This window comes from Xiphophorus hellerii, chromosome 3 (genome assembly GCF_003331165.1).
Source record: "Xiphophorus hellerii strain 12219 chromosome 3, Xiphophorus_hellerii-4.1, whole genome shotgun sequence".
Classification (NCBI taxonomy): domain Eukaryota; kingdom Metazoa; phylum Chordata; class Actinopteri; order Cyprinodontiformes; family Poeciliidae; genus Xiphophorus; species Xiphophorus hellerii.
In genome coordinates, this window is record NC_045674.1 from 5,736,091 (window position 1) to 5,755,606 (window position 19,516).

General features: G+C 36.1%; 1 long non-coding RNA gene across 1 annotated transcript; it reads right to left on the minus strand.

Annotated features, from left to right (window-relative positions):
* Nucleotides 1-10,839: 10,839 nt before the first annotated feature.
* On the minus strand, nucleotides 10,840-19,007 carry LOC116714846 (uncharacterized). Its single transcript, XR_004338138.1, has 2 exons — nucleotides 14,841-19,007; nucleotides 10,840-11,191 (listed from the first exon to the last, which is right to left on the minus strand). It is a non-coding gene; the product is annotated as an uncharacterized LOC116714846 (long non-coding RNA).
* Between the last annotated feature and the right edge of the window lie 509 nt (nucleotides 19,008-19,516).

Genomic DNA, 19,516 nt, shown 5'->3' on the forward strand with positions numbered 1-19,516 from the left:
AAATCCTTTTTCTTCTCCTTTCTCCCTCGTTGCTCTTCTAACGTCTTCATTACTCAAGCTGTTTTGTCAGCACACCATTGGGTGTAACAGAATACCATACTGACCGACATTTAGGTCATTTCCTCCTCTTAAGACCAGATATTGCTTTGCCGCAAAGGTAGCTGTATAGCCAGATTGGAGCCCTTCGTTGCCAGATTGGGGACCCGGCTAATCTAATTAGAGAGTGAGGGAAAGAGGCCCCAGGGGCCCGCAGGACTGGGACTGTGGTGGAGCCAGGACTGGTTCCCCCAATTTGAAAAACTATGCGCCGCAAAATACAATGTGGTAATGTCTGCGGGCCTAATTCTTCCGGAGGGGAGAGAGCTGGACTCTGGGCTGCAGACAGCCACATCCCTCGCTTCAGAGGGAGAAAGAAAAGAAAAGAGAGGGCAGAGAAGAAAGAGTCCAAGGATGATTTATGTCCTGCTGCGCGGACGCAGAAATAAATCCAGCGACCTAGAGCAGAGAGGGAAGGAGGCCATAAAGCACAGGATCGGTTCAGAACTGGTTCCCTTTTTCAGAAACCCCAAATGAGCTAAATTGTTCCCAAACGTCAAAACCAATCGCTTTGTTTTATGTCTCCAAGGCCTTTTATAAAAGTATTCCCATCCTTAAGAGCGGGTGTTTTAGTCTCCAGGGTTAACTCTGGTTTGATGGAGCTAATAATTAGTCTTCAGTCGTGAACACGGTGATAGCTGCGTGGGAGGCCTCTTTTTTAAAAAAAATGCACCTCTAATTTGAGCCATAGAAGTTATTGAGGTTGTTGCTCTTTTCCTCGCCTCCAGCTCTCAGTGGTGGATGGAGGGGGGGCGGCATGGTGTCATGTTTTCTCACGCACAAACACACATGTGTGCACCTCCAGGTGGCCGAGAGCTGCGCGTATATTTCACACCCACTCTGCTACGATCAATTTCACTTCTTTGCATGCGTCTAGTTAAGTGTGCAACTTTTACAAGGTAGAGCGGGATCAGTTTCCCAGCTTCTTTCCGTCACCATTAAATGGTCCTGATCGTGACCAGTAAAATGAACGTTACTCTCATCCGTGACCTCACGAGAATCTGCTGAGGCGGACGAGCTGTGGTAAAACACTCAGAGAGCAGCAGCACCGTGCAAGCTCTTTTTAAGATACAAAGCAACAAATAAATTCATAACCATACTGTAGTTAGTAATAGTATCTATAATCTCTACATTCAGAGACAGATTGTAAAAAGATAAACTCTAGAGTAGATTAAAAACAAAAAACAGCTGAACTAAAGGAAAAACCTAAAATCTGGATGCTTTAGAAACAGCAATATCTCAAATCTATTTAGACCATGAAAATCATTTGAAGCTTCTTCTCTAAGTTATATTTTTTATGAATATATTTATCACTCCTATTATGTAAAATGACATTTTGTCCTTTCTTTGTAAGTAAACCATTAGCTACTTTAGCTGAGCCTAATTCTAATAAACCAGTCGATGTAACTGCTTATCAAATTCTAATGCTTATCAATCAAATTTGTTGATTAAGATCAATTCTCAAACTTAAATGAAGTCGGTATTTTCAGTCACAAAGAAGAAGAGTAAATTTTCTTTCAATTTGATGTAATTTTTATTAGAAAGACAAACGCCAAGTTGGTGTGCTGCCAGCTTTACTTCTGCTTTTCAAAGATGTATGGTTGTATAATTGCACATCTGTTCATAGCCATTTTCAGGTGCAAGGGTAAGCGTTGAGTTAGGATGCTTGGCCAGGAGCAGCTCATTAGGTTTTAAAGTGATGAGAGGAAGCCATACAGCCAATGAGCTAAAGGAAGAATGTAATTGACCAATCATCAAGTACTTCCTCTCTGACATCAGAAAATTTCCCTGTTTCTCAGGGTATTTAATTAGCTTTCATTGCACATTGAAGGTATTTGAACACATTTTACTGAATAAAAGTTGATTTAAAATGTATCTAACCCCTTTGTAAAAGCATCACACCACTCATAACAAATTTATAAAATATTCACCAAAGTGGGCGGAGCCAAGAGACAATAAGAGGCGTGGCCAAGTGTGGGGTGAATAGAGGAGTGATGGATGAGGGAAAGCAACTCTAGCCAACTCTGTCACTACATTTAGCAACTTTTCAGACCCTTCTAGCAATGGTTTATCAATAAAGCAACTAGTGAGCAATCTAGCAAAGTATTTTTATTTAATAATCTATTCAGACAATTATTCAGATAAGTCTCCTTATCAGTAAGTTTACAAAGTATTGACAAAATATAATTTTTTCAAAGTTAAATGGTTAAAATAAATGACATGCATGCTGCTTCTCATTTATTATTGGGAGTTTATTTTGTCTCAGCAAAAAACCAAAAACAAAATCAGCTGGATAGTTAAATTAAAGAAAAGAGGAGCAATATTTTAAATATAAAATGTTAAGGTGCACATGTTGGTTCACACTGCATTCCCTTAATGTTATTTAATCTGAGGACAAGCTGCTGTTTTTTTTTCTCGTAAGACAATTTCCAAAAAAAAAAAATAAAAATAGAGCCACCTGGATAAAACCTCCCACAACTACAACCTTTCACCCCAATAATATGGTGCACAGTGAAACAAGGATGTCTACTCTTGATACAATTTAAATGTCTCTGGAAACAGTTTTTAAAACTTCCACTAAATTTGAATGGGAGCCATAAATATTGATAGTGTACAACATTAACTGTGTACTTTACCTCTCATAAATCCCATGTGAAGCTATAAAGTGAAACAAACAGCCTTTTCTGTCTTCCTGTGAATTCTGTTTGGTTTTATATGTACAATTAATCTTTCGAGAAAAATTTTCAACTTTGTTTCCACAAAGTGAGGAGCATACAGAGGAAGTTGATGAAGGTTTTAGTTTATTAAAACAGAGCTGACGTACCTCAGAGGATGTAAACTGTGAAAAAGCCATACAATAACAACAGGGATCATCAGTTCTCAGAATGATATCAAACATGTCGCATCTGACTACTTCTGTTCACATGACTGGACAAAAAGATCTGATCTGTCAGCTACAAGACAATTAACATTTTTGTTTAGTGTGTAGGAAACACAGCCACAGATTAGCTGCATGCCTAATTTGAAATATGAAAACATCTTATGTTAGAGAAAGTTGCAACTTAAACTTATGCTTAATTTATATTTACTTTTACCTCAGCAGCTAATTATTTGCAGCACTTGGAAGCTTTTACTTCTGTCAGAATCCTAAATAAAGAAATAAAAATCTACCAAGGAATATAAACAATTTATTAGATTTATTATTCATCTCAATGTCAGCAGCTACAGTATATGTTTGTTGTAATGTACATTTTAAGCTAGTTTTAGCTGTAGATGTAAGTATTGAGATGTTACAAAATCAGGCTTGTTTTTCATTTGGAATATTAATAAGATTTTCACTTTAAGATAATTCGGCCATTTTTTTCCAGTGGTCAGAACTGGTAACAAAACGGTTACGGTCATCCTAATGCTAACCATAAACATTAGTTCAGTTAGCACACTATACCAACTCTGTGTTAAGTGAAAGCTGATGATAAACAAGCATTAATTCAACCATGTTCAATTATGTGTCAATGATTACCAAGTAAATTAGCACCTTTCAGAAAAAAAAGCTGAAATACAAAGATTGGATGCTACTTGATTTGCTATTGCAAAGCAGACAATTCAGGAGCTCCATAAATGTTTCTTGCTGTAAAACTTGACTGTAAAACTTAGGAGCGCAGAAGACAGTGGATGTTAATTTATGTGGTAGTGCTAAGATGGTTTCCATTGTGTGAACTAATACATATATGGGGTGTCTGAACTGCTAAAATAGGGAGTGATGAGTGTGTTTAGAGGGTGAATCAAGTATTTACAGATTTAATTAGTGGTTCTATAATACTCGGAGTTCACTCGGTGCTACATAAAACCGGATGAAAATCATTTTTAATACAGAAATGCTCTGTTACGGTCTGCACAATCATGGAAGACTGCTCATCTAGCAGTTTTCCAGCAACTAGTCAGTGACATCATCCACAAAGAGATTAAGCACAAAAGGTCAATGTTAAAATAGCTGGTTGTTCATGGAGTTAATCAGTTATATTAAAGTTTTTCCCCAATAAATGCTATTTATTAGCTACTGTATGTATAAAACTAATACTAAACCAGTATTTGTTTGCTGTAATGCTAACTGTAAGTTGGTACTAACTTATTCTCACATTTTGTGAGAATAACCTCATAAATGACCTTTTTAAACAGCATAAAATCTTTTATCTATTAAAAAGATCTTTTAAATAGATAAGAGACAAGTGCCTCAACAAAAAAACTCAAAATATCAAGGTTTTTTTTTTTTTAGGTGGTAGATGGAAATGTCTTGGAAATACATGAATAAATTTTACAAACTTTCTGATCCTATTGTTGGTAGCATAAAAAAGTCTTTAAATTTGCAGAACCCGCACACGCATTCAAACAGCGATTCACACTTTAAAAGGTCGACACATCGATATTGAACTCACAACTCTCCCATTACATCACAACCACTCTGCCAAAATTTATAACCTTTCAGCAAAATACAAAATGTTTTATGTAATTCTGAAACTGCTTTTATGCAAAAATAAAAGTTGCATTATGAAAGCTTAAAAGAATCTGAATGTCATGAAGCACTTTAAGATTTTTGTCACGCAATTCATGAAGTAGAACTTACATTTGATATAGATTCACTGCACAAACAGTAAAGTCTCCTCAGTTCATTCTGACGCTTCTTCAATTTTTAAAATGGATTTTAGTTGATAATCCTCTGTGGTTAATCCTGTTGCTGGTACTCATTTTCCTACTACTCGTTTCTCTTCTACTCAACTTTCCTTGAATACAGTACCTAACATTTTCAGGATTGTGGTTTTGTTTGAAACACTGAATTTTGGGGTTTTTATTATCTGTAACTGCAAGAAAGAAAATATTAGTGGAAAGCTTTTTCACGGCATTCTAATTTTTTTAGCTATACCTTTGATTGCAAAAGCTTATTGCATTAGTACATTGTTCCTGTGCAGTTATTGTTTCCTCTGAAACCAGATTATGCATGGAAAGAGCTGCACACTCCTTTTTAAACAGCAAAAAATCTGAAACAATTTCAACAAACTGTGACTGAAGTGATGAATGGACTCGTGACATAATGTGACAAACATGTTTTTTTTCCAGTTTCCACTGTTATAACCCACACAGATCCATCCATTAATGCAGTAATTGAGCCCTGAGTATGCAGTCCTCTGGACAATGATGCATTTTCCATTAACAGAGAAAATTTCCATTATTTCTACAAAGGAAAAACCTTGGAAAAACATATTGTTTTTTGATGCAGTTTCATATTCAACATCCATTCTTCCTCTCTGGCTTTCTCACATGCTGTAAATCCAAAACAAAGCTCTCCATCTCGCCTTTGCTCCTTCGCTCTGACGTTGACTAATTGTGCTTTCTGCAGATTAAAGCCACCAGATGCCCGGGAGAAACTGGCCAAACCCCCGTAAACTCACAGCTCTTTTTCTAGCGCTACCCTTTCTTGTGGAGAGCAGCAGGAATGCCAGCCATCTTCCCATCAGCACGGGACGCCGCAACATGTTCTCTTTAAAGAGGGTGTTTACAGTGAACCGTTCCGCTGATGTGGGATAGATTTATTGCTTATTTACTCTCAGGCTTGGCCCGGCTTTTTGTTGCTCCCTTTTCTGATCACTTTCGATGCCTCACGCCAGACCACGAAGTGATGGCGGCATGTAAACACAACCAATGAGAGCTAGAATGCAGGAATGTGTGTTGGTGCTTGTGTTGGTGTGAGAACAGGGCATGCAATCTGTGCAAATATACCCATGCCTGCAAATGTGTTTGTGTATTTATGCAGAGGATCTGTACATACATTTATGCATCAGCACCACTAACTTGTGTATTTTTAAACTTTTTTAGCATTCCACACAGTTTGTGTGTGTGTGTATATTTTGCCTCCCACTCAGAATTGTGTAATTAGTCGGTTACAATCAGCGCCTTATAGAGGATCAATCAGGTGGAAGATAAACATCTGCTTGTATGACACACTTCATTAAGAGGGAAAATGGTGCTGTGTGATCACAGAACATCGTTAAGGTATTTACAAAACTGCGGCACTTTTTAACACGACTAATCCTCATCAAGTGAGACAATTCATCTACCCTCTGGTATACAAATCTTACACGGTATTCTAAATCCTCCCTGTTTTGGGTTTATTCCTGTAGTCGGGACAATTTCTGACATGAGGCACAATAACTATATTTGAAATGCATAAAACATGAGCAAACCGACTGCTAAGCATAAGCAATACTTGGGGTTGAAGCAGGAAGTTGAAGTGTAAACTCTGATGGATGTTTACAACAGACATATTTTAACCATTGTTTCTTTTGTCAAATATGTGGACAACAATGAGGTTTGTCTAATTCACAAACCTAACTTCTTTTGTTTTAGTTTGTTAGTTCAAGTGCTTGTCAAATCTCAGAGGAACCAAAAAGCTAAACAACCTGCAACATCGTTGCAAAGTAAATTTGTTTGACATTAAAAAAAATCTGTTAACTGTCATGAGACGCATCCCTTCCTCCCACTTTTGCTCGTCAACACATTGTTTTATAGGGTTAGAAGTCATGAAGTCAAAGAAAAAATATGCTCCCATATTGCCTTTTAAGACATTTAACACTGTTAAATGTTAAAAAATGTTTTTAAAAAATCCCACCAGCTTTCCTTGCTCTTGTAAATCTCATATTTACAACTCTCTGAAAAATTAGTGTGATTTAAATGTGGCCCGGTGTTCACAACACTTAATCTTATATGATGATATGCAGATGCTTTACTCACCTCATGATGCCATAGACACGAAACTGAAAGTGAAAAGAATCCAATTCATCTAATAATTAAAACTTAATTTTTAGATGATCAACCAAAAAAAAATTAAACAGAAACAAAAAACTAGACAGTGCCGTAATGCACTATTTGTGCTCACTTGGAATTTTACACCATTGATCTCAGTATACATGATCTATTCATCTTCAAAGTTTTTTAAAAGTAATGAAATCTTGTGAAGTCAATATTGTGTTTTTTTCTTGTCTCTCTACATCCCTAATTAATGTACATGCAGTGAATCCCCAGTTATGTGACCACAACCTCCAATTAAACCAACATCTGAAATCTTTGAATCCTTGATATGAGGTCACAGCTACACCATACCAAATAATTTTTAAAGGGATACATTTTTTTCCATAAGAAAAAAAGTCTATACAAAAAGTTTTTAGCAACAACATTGACATTAACAACATCCTAAGTGAGTATTAACATCATCATTCCACTTATTCTCTATAGGACTAGACAAACTTTGGTTTTCTGTTGTTTTAAAAGTTGCAGTCGTTGCTCTGACCATAAATATGCTCAAGTTTAGGCAAGTAGCTATTTTTTGTAGCCATTTCCTGAATTTTTAGACTCCACCTATATGTCTCACTTGAATTGGGTTTTCTCAGGTTTTTCCCACTTTTAAGAGCGACTGAGAGAAATGAGCCTTCAAATTGGTCATCCTGAGGTTACCTCACTGCAATAAAAGATTAATTTATTTGAAGGTGTAACAGCCCTATTTAACAAATAAGCAGGAAGGGCACTAAATTCCTAATAAGGTTGTATTCCTAATGAAGCTGCTCATTAAAATGTCTTACATTTAATTATAAATTGATTTATGTACTTTATTGCTTACGGTCAACCTGAAAGTAAATGCTAATTTGTTAAAAGTAGTGTTATATTCCCATTCTACTCACCCAAAAGTTGTTGTACTTTATGTGTTTAATTGTAACTATGCACCCACTTTCTTTATACTACAGATTTCAGCTTTCAGCAGATGGTCAGTAAAAATAAACACACAGCAGAGGGATTTCAGTACACTCAGATGTTGTTTGTACACTTGGCAAATCGCTTCAAACCATGCGTCAAAAACGTCAAAAAAAAAAAAGAAATCTTCAACCCCAAGTTCATTCACCCACAAATCATGTATTAATACAACACATCACGTAATCTCTCTGTAGCTGCAGCACAGGAACTGATCTCTAGATGTGAACCAGTGATTATTTGTGATCCAAGTGCTGGAAATCCTGCAATAATCCATTAATGAGACTGTTGTACTGAGAGACTACATCCTTTTTGTTTCCTACTGGAAGACAAAATGCTATGATGCAGCCGTCCGACTCCAAATGTTTGCCTCTGTTTTCTATTCTTCCTCATATTGTCTTTCCTAAACATGTTGGTCTCTCCTACATATCTTCATTTCCAATCATTTCTCACAAAAGGAAACATTTCATGTCTGGAAAATACAGCAGTATATTATTTGCGAGTTGCAATAGTTGCAAATCTGCGCTAGTTACCAATGTAAAACCTTTTCCTCTAATATTTAATGACATAAAAACATAGCCCATTTTAATGCAGTGCATAATTGTAATTCACAAGCCAAGTTTATTCATAACAGCACAAGCAAGAATGCTTTACAGGACAAACAAAGAACCTAGAGCTTAATCGATTTCTCGAAAGACTCGAGTACCTCGATTATTAAAATTCCTAGAGGAAAATTTACCTTCCTCGAACCTTCGTTAATTTAATTTTAGCGCACCGTGTTCCGGCCAGAACATTATTTGCGTTATGTGGCGCTCTGACTTACGCCTCAAATTTGTTTACAAATGCTAAGTGTTAGAGGCATAACGTCCAATTTTCAAGTTCGCCCCGTGGGGATTTTATTGATTGATGATAATGCCCGAGTTTTCATTGTTTTTGGGGGACCAATAAGCATCCTTAAAATGACTGGCGCGATGCCTGGAGTACGGCAGCCTTTCTTCTCCGGGAGCTGCTGGTTGAAAACGAACGGTGGGAGCATCAAATAAAAGCATAAAAACATGTTCATATAAAAGGAAAATAAAACATGCAGTTTTGTACAATATGTGAAGGTGGTCTTCAGAAGGTCATAAAAAACATAAAATTTTTTGCACAAAATAATTTTTAGAAAATTAGATTTTACTCATTTCAGTTATGACTATGTTGAGTTATTTTCAGAATGAACCTTTTTGGGGCGTCTTGTCACTTTAAATCCAAATAAGCTGCTGCTGGCCACGCCCCCCACTCAACGTTTACTGTGAAAAAGGCTGCGTTGCTAGGCAATGAGGCTTGGCTCCTTTGGTTGCTAGGTAACAGCGTAGTGCCAGTTTAATGTAAGTAAACAATCAGGAGGTTTTTGAAATGGACCGTTTTCAGACACCAAAAACATTAAAGTACTGCCCAAAAACGGCTGGGTGGATTTTTTTTAAGCACTTGTGTTATTTTCAGAAGCAGTTGAGACCCAAATAGAAGTAAAAAAAATTATTATGTCCCCTTTTAGCAAATAAATATATAAGATAAGGCAAGCATTAATGTTTTCAGTCCTGATTAAAAAGATTGAGGAGTTTCTGTTCTCCTAAGGTTACAGATTCAATAGCTGAAGAACAGAAACTAAAAGCTGATTGTCCTTGTTTAGGTTTTATTTTGGGAACAAAGAGCGATGAGGTTTCTAATGACCTGAGGGATCCACATGGTTCATACCTGACCAGTAACTCTGAAAGGTGTTAAGCTAAATAAAGCTTTATAGGCCATGAATGAGATTTGAAATTATATCCTTGGACAAATAGCAGTGATTAAAGAGCTGGTGTAATATTAATGTTCCTGGTGTTGGTTAGGATTCTGGTAGCTGCCTGATTGATTTCAACACATTAGTCTAACTTTTTTAAAATAATAAGCTAGTTTTCCTAAATGCTTGTTTTTGGACAGGAAACCCCACTATTCTGTTAAAAGATGTAGAAGTTTGTAGAGAAATAAAGGGGAAACAATCAGCTGAAAGTGCTTTATTTTAACACAATAAAAACTGTTTTAGTTTGGAATAATTCATGTGGAAAAGTCAATATTTTCAGCTCATACACAGTATTTCTAGTAAATCCAAATACTTTAACTCTAAAGTTAAATATAGTAAGCAATTTCTACAAATTCAACTTGCAGGTTTTTTGTCTTCATCTCTTCTCTACGGAGTCACGTCTCTGAGATCAGGACTCAGGGAGTACTTCAATTTATTTACAGCTTTTTCTTTTAGTTAGTTAATGTCAGGTTGTTGCATAATCTACAGTTTATTTCCTTTGGAATAAAAGTAAATCCTTTTTTGTAAATCAATGATCAGTCTCAAGTTTTACTAAACTTTAAAAATCTCATCAAGAACCATGGAGATGTATAAAAAAAATAAAGAAGTGATGCTTTATGCAACTCTGAGGTCTGATTTGTCTGCAGATACTTTAAAAAGTGTTGCAGTCGTTTCCCCAAGTTCATCAGTAGCCTAACATACTATCTAATGTCAGTTTGATGGATTTTGATTGTCTGCTTGGAAAGAACGGCTTAATTTGATCTTGTGTTGTGAAACACATGTTGTTTCTGCAGCATGTGGACCTCTAACTCCAGCAGGAAGACCTTCCTCCTCCGCCGCCTCCTCCTTTTGTTTTAATGAAACCCCAGGGAGGTTCTGGAAAGCCCTGGAACTCAGCGCAGTCCATCCCATCCAAACCGCCGCCTCCTCTCCGGTCCCAGCGAGCTTTGGACCAAACCCTGCTCTGCCTCCTGTGGGCTGCCCCGTAGCCACGGCAACTGCAAACAGGACGGGACGGGGTCCTGCTGAAAACAGGGCTATGGTTTCAGCAGATGTCACGACACAGGCGGAAAGACTCGACTCCGGTCCGTTTGTAGCGTGACTCTACATGGAAATAACCCACAGGCAGCTAGTTTTTACAGCTTTATTATCAGACTTCCTTTTTTATATCATACTCAATATGACAAAACACTTGATGACTTCAGAGGTTTTAAAGTGTTACACCATAAAATTCAGGAAATTGCCACTACACAGTAAAACAACTGGCTGCGTTTGCGCGTTACGGCATGCCTTCGTATCCTCCTATTGTCCTGGCCATGCGTCATGTCCACATTGATGAAACGAGCTGCTCCGCTCTCCTGATTGGGCGCCGACGTGGGATTGTTCTGAGCCACAGTCAGGGGAAATGCTTGGGAACTCCACTCCCCAGCGTGAGAGGAGATGGAGAGCAGAACAGCTCCCCGGAGGCCCGAACCGTGACCCCTTCGAGTGCAAAATATGCAGAGGTCACCGGGTTTCTGTTAGGCAAGATCTAAATTTGACTGACACTGAGCAGCAATAACCAATGACTTCATAACTGCTGCTGAGACACGCTATTTATTTACAGACAGATAAATGTCAAGCACACGATTCAGAGTTTTCAAACATGCCTTCAGTGGAAAACAATCTGTGATGTAAAAGAGTGGGAGTGAGGAATTTTAGCTCCATCAGAGAGGGGAACAGAGCCGGCACTGGAAAAGCAGTTTGTTTCTCTTTATGGTCATAAAACAAATGTTCAAAGTGACTAAAACCTTTTATTCCCCCACTGGCACATCCTTAATATTACCTTTTATATGTGAACATAATGAGAAGTCAGACGGGCTGAACATGTAGCAGAATTCAGCTAATTCTAACATTGCATTAAAACACATTACTTGAATCAAAAGAAATGGGACATAAAATGAATGTAATTTTCCCCATTTAACTTAAAATATCAATTGCATACTTTTCCTCCAATGTTCAGAAAAGTGGATTCAACACACAAAGCCAGCTATAAATACTAAAATGTTTCTCAAATATTTGCAGCCCTCTACACGTCCCGCCGTTCCAGGTGGGGATGTTTTTAAACTGATTTTCATTTCAGACCATATCAACATCATCAGTGTCCTTAATGTGCCAGTTGTGGCAAATTAATAAAACATTCTATTAAATTCTTAAAAATAGTACAGCCTTTTCTCCAGTTGTTGAGTAAAATTTAACATCTTTTCACATTATTGGAATTTTGCATGGTACAAATAAAAGCTGATTTTATTTTATTGATAAAATAATATTTTAAAACAAATCTTTTATCCTGAAGTTATGTGGCTCTCTAGAGTCATGAGGGCCATATAAATAGCTACGGTGGGCAAAATTTGGCCAGCGGGTCTTGAATTTGACACCAGTGGTTTATAGCCCTAAAATAAATTACATTTTTATTGCTGAAGTGGAATTATAAAAACTTTTCATTTAAGCTATTGAGAAAAAATACAACTTGCATATCTCTCTATATTTATATCTATATTTACATCTCAAAAGCACCAGTGTCACATTTATTGATGCCAATAAGATACCAAACTCCAAGGTGACTTTATCATTTTTTGAGACATTTTTCTAGTCCTCTTTCATCAAGTATTTTGAATCTTTATCTTGCTAAAAGTACATAAAACATCCTGATCTTCCAAAGAATCCATCATGCCCTGTGGGCATGAAAATGTTTTTCCTTATGTTCATCATTTCCTTTAAGTCAGACCCACCTTGACTATTTGTCTCTGAAAAAAAGAGCCTCCAACCTGAATGCGCAGTGAGATCGATGTGAGTGAACAATAATTAGTGCTGTGTTTAAAACTCATACTCACTCACTCAGTATTTGTTTGGCACAAGCTTAACTCAAAAAAAAATGCTTGCTGTTCTTTCTGTGTTTCCACTGGAGCTTCTGTCTGCCTCAAATTAACAAAGTGTATGTAAATGAACTACAACACCAGCCAATCACAGACCCATTGTTTTTGTCTAATCAAAGTATTCCTGGCTAATATGGCGCTGCTTGGATGGAAGACAACCAATCACAACCAGAATATTAAAATACTGCACCAGAAATTACAAAACTGAACTGTAGGGCAAAAGAAAAAAAGATAATAAAATAAATATAGAATTTTGTTTCCTAATTCCTAACTTAAGCATGCAAATGTACTTGCTTCGGTTGTGTATATATGTAATATTTCTACATTTCTACAAAAATAATTTTACTCTAGATTTTTGTTGGAAGACTCAGATAAAAACACATTCTTCATCTGAAAACTATTTCCTCTTATCTTTTTATCTCACCACTATAGTTGTTTTCATCCAGGCAATTTCTAAGAAATACTTTGATTGGTTGAAATTGTTCAATTTCAATCTTATAGCTGTTTTCTGACTGTTTCCACACATATGTGGATTTAGTGGTATGTTTATTTGTCTTTCCCATTTTTGAAGAGTAGAAATTGGAAAAAAAAAACATGAAGATACTACTAAATTAAAAAAGGTTTATATTTATCGATCTGTTTTTGATTGTTTTGGGGACATTATTGCTTTTACATTTCTTTCACCACTTGCAAATATTTGCAATTATATTTTACTCCCTCCCTTTTTTGATCTCATTCTTTTTTATTCTGTTATCCTTTATTGTGTTTCTGCTTGTGATCTAATATGCTTCATAATTTCATTCTGCGTTGCATCTCTGAAATTCACTAATTCAGAACCTGAATCAGTTTCATACCAGGAAAATAAAATTAATCTTAATTAAATTACAGATTTTACTGATTATAAGGATCAGAAACTTTGAGTTGTTTCTTCTTAGAAACATGTTTCTGTACTTTTATCTGTTTTTGCTTTGTATTTCTTTTGCTTACAAATCTTATATAAAGTCAGCGGTACAAATTATGGCTAAACAGCCTCTCACTCTTCACTGCTCACCAAGCCTTCTGCAGTGTTTATCCCTGTTAGTCTTATGTTTGACATGCAAATGATGACAGAACATTTAGATTTGGTTGGTCAGGTTGGAGAAAAGGTTACAGACTGTGCCACACTGCCACAGATTTAGCTAGACACCAAGTTTAACCACTAACAAACCATTCTTTATTTAGATCTGTTTGATCATACAACATTTTATCATACAATCCAATGTTGAGAGGCTTCAATCTTTACAACTGGATTCATATATAAAAGAAACAGGAAAAACAGAAGCAGGTTTGATGTTTGTTTACAGATTTAAGTTTCTTTTCTTTTACCACCTTTGGAATAATTATTAACTATTAGGCTGGTGACGCTCCGGTTTACACTTCTAAGTGACAAACTTTATCACACATTCTTAACTTCATCAGGATAATGATTCATTAGTATAGGAATTGGTTTATTGAATCATTAAAGACATGTAACCATGAAAATCGTTAGTATGTTGTATCCAATCTTAAACTTTTAAACCGAACCTTTCCCTAAATGTATAAAATTAAACATAAAATGACTTTTAATTGCTTGAATTCTTAGCTTAAAGGTTATTAAAGTACAATGACTGATATAGGACAATAAACTATGCAATTTACAATTGCTAGAAAAAAATGGCAAAAGGATTAAAACGTTAAAAATCATATTAAATAAAGCAAACATAAAGCCTTTTTAAATTAGTGGCCCTGACCAACTTAGTTTGTACTACAGCAAGTATTGATGTTTCATATTTAAATGTTCTTCAAAAAAAAAGTTTTATACTTTCCAAATATTGGATAAATAAAACTCCTTCAGTAATTAAGTTAGAAAAGTGTATTTTCCATAGACACAAAGTGCTGTACTTTTTTCCAAATTAAATTACACAAAGTAAAAAAATTAATGTGGGGAAACTAAAATGTTTGTATGAAGTGTTCATTTAATGATTTTTATAGTCATTAAATGAAGTATACTACTTTACATCAAATAGTTTGGGTTTTATCTTTTTCAATTGATTACATTCTGAATGTTTTTCAAGAAAATAGCAATCTATTATATTACTAAGTGCATATTTCAACAGGACAATAACAAAAGGCACAGATGTGCAGATCAATGTCATGGGCGGCCACTGGAGGTCGCTGTTCTTCTGCTGCTCACTGACCTTTGAACCGAGGTGGCTGCAACACATTTAGGTCTTCAGGTCACAGCATTGGCACGTTCAGGTTTGAGGGATCTCTGGGGTTTGCACCTGCAACTACTGCAACACCAAAAAATAAAACAAACAATAAAACAAAAACAAAACAACAACATTCACAGCTGCTTAAACATGTGAGTACCTGAAGGAAGTGAACACATGCATGAGATAAACCGAAAAATATTATGCTTAATTCAGGCACTGTGCATGTGTTTAATTATCTTTTTCTCCAGTTGGCTAATTAAGTTAAATCAATAATTAATAGACGGTGTAATATAACGCAGTAATTAGACCAAAACAGGAAGAATTACTCAAGATGCATGAGCTAATTTATTTTGTAGTGGTTTGTTGAAACATTTAATCTCAAAACGTTCATCCCCAAAAAGCATAGCAACAAATAAATAATCAAAACGGTTACCAGTTGGTAAAATATTGTTTTGAGAATGCAATAAACACAATGGAAGACACCAAGCTATAGTTAAATCTATAAAGTTACACGTTGATAGTAACTATGTACAAGTATTATTAAAGAAAAGTCTAATTTAAGTCAATTTGCAATGATTAGTTTGTTTATTTCTAAGAAATTTTACAATAAACATTTAATTTCAAGCAGTTCTAATATAATTTGACCACAACATATTTCACCTCATCTCATTTATTAATATATCAAGAAGGTAATACTCAAAAATTTGAGGGTTTGTTTTTACACTTTAAGTCAGTGGTCAAAACATTTACATTTTTCTCTTTTATTATTGTTGCTATGTAGTTGTTTTATCTGTTGTTGGACCAGCAGCACAAAACAACTGATATAACAAATTCTAATTTTAGCTAATAGGCTCTTATTTTTTTCTTATTTTTTAAGAATAATTATACTTGATGTTCACAACAGAATGACAGTAAAAGCACCAGTTGTTTTTATTTACATCTATTTTTGTTAGTAGGCTGGAAACAATGTGTAAATATCAAAATCAGCATCTTTTTGAAAAGGTTCTATGTTTTCTTTATAAAACTAAGAATAGAAATAAAGTAGTTGCACTTTGAAAATGATAAGGATGTACTATTTATCAGAAAAGATACAATATCTTATGACTCTACGTTTGTCTTATTAACTTGTTTGAGCACAAAATTGCTCTTTGGCTTGTAAAGCTTGCAGCCTCCTAATATAGAGTATAAAGAAAAGACAATGTCTATATAGAATACATCCATAGACACTCTATAAATAAATAGTATACAGTATTACACATATTTTAAGATAACATTTCTTTCTATTTTGTACCTATCAACATTCAGAGTGAAAGTTTTAACAGCCCATCCACAGCAAGAGGAAACAAGTTGTTCCTGTGAGTCTGTATTCTTCCTAATAGATCGACTATCATGGGATCTGATTCTCTTCTACCGCTTTAGTTACTCTCTGTAAGAGACTATGGAGACCAAAATTTAACTATTTGTTACATTTTCAGCTGGTAAGTTTCGCCTTCACACTGCACCGTCAAACACCTGTTCCCCTTCCCGCCTGTGGTGGCGCTGCACCAAGAACCACCTGAAGGAAATTAAATTAAAACCCCTGAAGAAGACATGAGCACAACTTCCTCCTTCGCAAAAAGTAAACAAAAATGGGGTAGCGTCAGATTTAACGGTTGTTGGATTTCTCTCTTTTTTTTTAGAAGACCATGACCAATTTCTCCCGCTGGTGCAAAACTCGCATATTTGTTTTGGTTGTATTTAACCAGAATACACTGCGCTGTAGTTCGCTTCCTGGTCCACTTGGCGTTCACATGCGCGTTCAAACCACTCCAGACTTCGTTTCAACCAAGCGGAGACCTACGTTTTTAGGCGGACAAGAGTTCAATTACTGGACTTTCCAGGAAAATGAGCCAGCGTTCGGTTGAAGCGGTCTAAACCGGGCTGGTGTGAATGTACCCAGAGATGGAGGGAATCTGGAAACTACTGGACCTGATTTTCTGGTGTACAGTGTTGAGGCTCAAGGTGAGGTCATCTAACGAGATGTTTAAAGCTGCTCATTTTTTCCACTTGCTTACCATTTCTGCTCTTTTCCTGAAATTTAACATCATGTCCTTCTTCTTCTTTGTATTTAAGATCAGATCGTTCTGCTTGCACCAGTCTGCCAAATCTCTCTGCAGGCCACTGATATTGATGCGGCTCCGTCATCTGTGAATCTAAAGAGTAAGTTGCTCTTGATATGCCTCAAATTATAATTTTTTAACAAATATAAAAGCCTCCTAATAAGATGCATAATAGCACTGACAATTGAGAGGACATACAAATGTTTACAGGCTTAAATTGACCATAATGTCTCCTGAAAGAGTCAGTGCATCTAAGTTTGTTCTATCACTCTGCATATCTGTCTTTATGTGAGAAATGTCCGTAATGTTTCCAATTTCAATGTTTAGAGGGAAACTCCAAGTCAAGGCTCTAATCAATGATTTATATATTTTCTCATCAAATAAATCAAATAAAGTTAGTCTTTAACACTGCACTGTCTAAATTAACAAATGCACATTTAACCATCTTTTAGGTATTTAAAATTCATCAACAAATAATTTTTCATGTTTTACCGTTCAGTTTAACATGCAAAACAAATAAATATTGTTAGATGAAAAACTAAAACAATTTGATTAAACATTTTTGGTGTCGAGTCGCCTCTGATTTATTTACCTCTATTAAATATTATCAATCTTTTATTGGTCACTGCTTGTGTTGACACCGTTGTATCTTAATAAAGCTGAAAAACTGGATCAAAGTAGTTTCATGCGTTAAGTTTAAATGTAATTTCTAGGAGACAAACACAACTGTCGCAGATCAGCCGCATAATAATGTCGACTAGCAATGAAACTATTGGCACAGAGTTGGAATTAAGTGTTAATGAGATTCCCCAGTCTCGCCACATTGACTTATCATTAGTCAAAAAACAGGCCGGTCACCCTCATGCTAACTCAGTGGAACAAATTCCTTGGGAATCATCCAAAAAATCCCCAGAAACCAAAAGAGAGAAGGAAGCCGTTAAATCATAAAAGGTTGACTTCACTCTTCTGAGTGATTTGCCTTATTGGAACAACATGCTGAAGCTGGACTTTCACTGGGACGCTGGATTGATGCAATATGGCAGAGAGCTCTTTGACAGAGTTGCTGTATGTGTTGTAGTGTGGAGTAGAAACGCTGGTGAGCAAGGCTGGTTTTTGTTGGTGGGTTGGATCTCACAGAACAAATGGGAATCGCTAATAACCCAGTTTGTTAAAAAGTCTGGAGCTGGTCCCTGCCTGGCACCTCCGGAGCGCTAAGACGGCGTCCACAGATTTAGACTTTGAGGAAACGGGGCCTATAGCGCTGCGACACACCAAAGTAGATGCCACTTTTGGGGGGTTTTTTTGGTGGCTGAGCCAGGGCCAGATCTAAATGAAGGTTTTAGAGCAGCGACCCAAAGCTGTTTGAGGTGTGGTCTGCCTTGGCGCGGCGGTCCCTGCACAGCATCACACACGTCTACGCAGCCTTTAAAGCTGGAGACGGAGGGGACCAGGCAACTCCATCTCCCCCCATAATAGATGGTGATCTCACACTCTCTGTCTGTGACCATTACAGGCTTAAAAGATGACCACCTAAGAGCAGCAAATGTGTTGGATTACATCATTAAAACAGCAAAAAATAATCTGAGGACACATTGTTGTATCATAGATTTCTGACAACTTCATCTTATGATACATTTTTAATTTAATTCCTTAGATTAACTTTTTAATTTTCCTGCAAACTGATAAAAAAAAGAAAAAGTGAAGTTCAACCGAATGGAGGTGACATTAGTGGAGCTTTTTCCCTGAAGTATTCTCCGTGTCATTCCCTGAAAAAGACAGAAGGCCTCTTCCTGTAACCGAGCCGTAAACATTAACTGACTGCCGTCGCCGTATATCTCTGACACGACGCTCCAATCTGTTCGGTACAGTGGCTGTAAATCTGCGGCTAAAATTTGAAAGGAAATAAGCAACAACAGCAGCTTCCACACCACCAACACATGTTCATCCAGACACCCTACATACTGCTCTGTCAGGGAATTATGTGATTTATCCCTGCAGATGAAGAGAAGTTTAAGTGACAAATATATATATGTGTGTATATATATATATATATATATATATATATATATATATATATATATATATATATATATATATATATATATATATATATACAGTACAGACCAAAAGTTTGGTCACACTTTTTAATTCAATGAGTTTCCTTTATTTTCATGACTATTGACATTGTAGATTCATACTGAAGGCATCAAAACTATGAATAACACATGTGGAAATATGCACTAAACAAAAAAGTGTAAAACAACTGAAAATAGGCCTTATATTCTAGTTTCTTCAAAGTAGCAACCTTTTGCTGTGATTACTGCTTTGCACACACTCTGCATTTTCTTGATGAGCTTCAAGAGGTAGTCACCTGAAATGGTTTTCACTTCATAGGTGTGCCCTGTCAGGTTAATAAGTGGGATTTAATGCCTTATAAATAGTCATGAAAATAAAGAAAACCCATTGAATTAGAAGGTGTGTCCAAACTTTTGGTCTGTACTGTATATATATATATATATACATAGTAATCACAGCAAAAGGTTGCTACTTTGAAGAAAC